The 953-nt window shown below is 22.5% G+C and overlaps 1 protein-coding gene across 3 annotated transcripts in view; it reads left to right on the top strand.

Annotated features, from left to right (window-relative positions):
• Positions 1-953, top strand: part of LOC102674470 (TBC1 domain family member 1) — a 27633-nt gene that overhangs the window by 7889 nt on the left and 18791 nt on the right. The window contains exon 2 of one of the 3 annotated variants that reach the window (XM_006609709.2): positions 747-756. The exons of the other annotated variants lie outside the window; for them this stretch is intronic. The gene's annotated coding sequence lies outside the window, so the exon portion shown is untranslated. The remainder of the gene's footprint in view (positions 1-746; positions 757-953) is intronic. 3 annotated transcript variants of the gene reach the window in all.

The following is a 953-nucleotide window of genomic DNA, read 5'->3' on the forward strand; positions in this document are numbered from 1 at the left end:
CTATTTTAGATTTGTCTATTTTATGTAGAATAATTTGGTAAAAATATTGTTTTAAATAATTAATGATAAAATAACTTATTGAAATCAGAAATAATTGATAAAATCAAATAGTTAATTAAAGTATTTTATTTTATCTTGAACTACTAAGGAAAAAAGAGATAGTTCGTAGAAATCTTTAATCATTGAAACTGATTTAATGTCAATTTTAAATTTGTTAAATACATATATAATTTTCTGACTCAAAAGAATTGCATCATTTATTTGGAAAATGAAATTAAAATATAAATACATGTTATTTGGAATATATCATTTTATTTAGAATTATTTAAATAGAAATATTTAATGATCAAATCGTGTAATTATATTAATTTATTAATTAATATTTTCTCAATATTTTAACATATCTATTATACCTTTTTTTCTTTACAAAAATAAAATATTACATATGAAGATAATAATCATATATCGTTGTCCGGTGAAATAAGATCCTGATGGTCGCAATTATCATGATTATGCAATCACAATAGGGCAACGAAATGAAAGGACCTTTCATGGTTCATTGGCACACGTTGGTATTCTTATTGCATTCCAATGGCAGAGTAGCTCCGGATACTGTTACCACGGCTACTACCAACTAAACTGTTCTATACCATATTGGTAAACCTTGCACAAACTGGTATACATATATCTATCACAAACATACTTATCTTACCTTTTATTTTATTCTATTTACTACAATTTTTTTGAACAGTATATGTATGAACTTTTAAATTTATTAATTAGAAAATATAAACATTTTTCTGTTATATAATTTATAAATTGTTATTATTTATATTAAATTTTATAAATTTCATCTTCGAATTTTCTTTTTTCAAATTTTTATTTAAATTAAACTGTAATATTATTATATAATTGTGTGTGTGTGTGTGTGTGTGTGTGTGTGTGTGTGTGTG

The sequence above is a fragment of the Apis dorsata genome, unplaced genomic scaffold (assembly GCF_000469605.1).
Source record: "Apis dorsata unplaced genomic scaffold, Apis dorsata 1.3 scaffold_59, whole genome shotgun sequence".
NCBI classification, from domain to species: domain Eukaryota; kingdom Metazoa; phylum Arthropoda; class Insecta; order Hymenoptera; family Apidae; genus Apis; species Apis dorsata.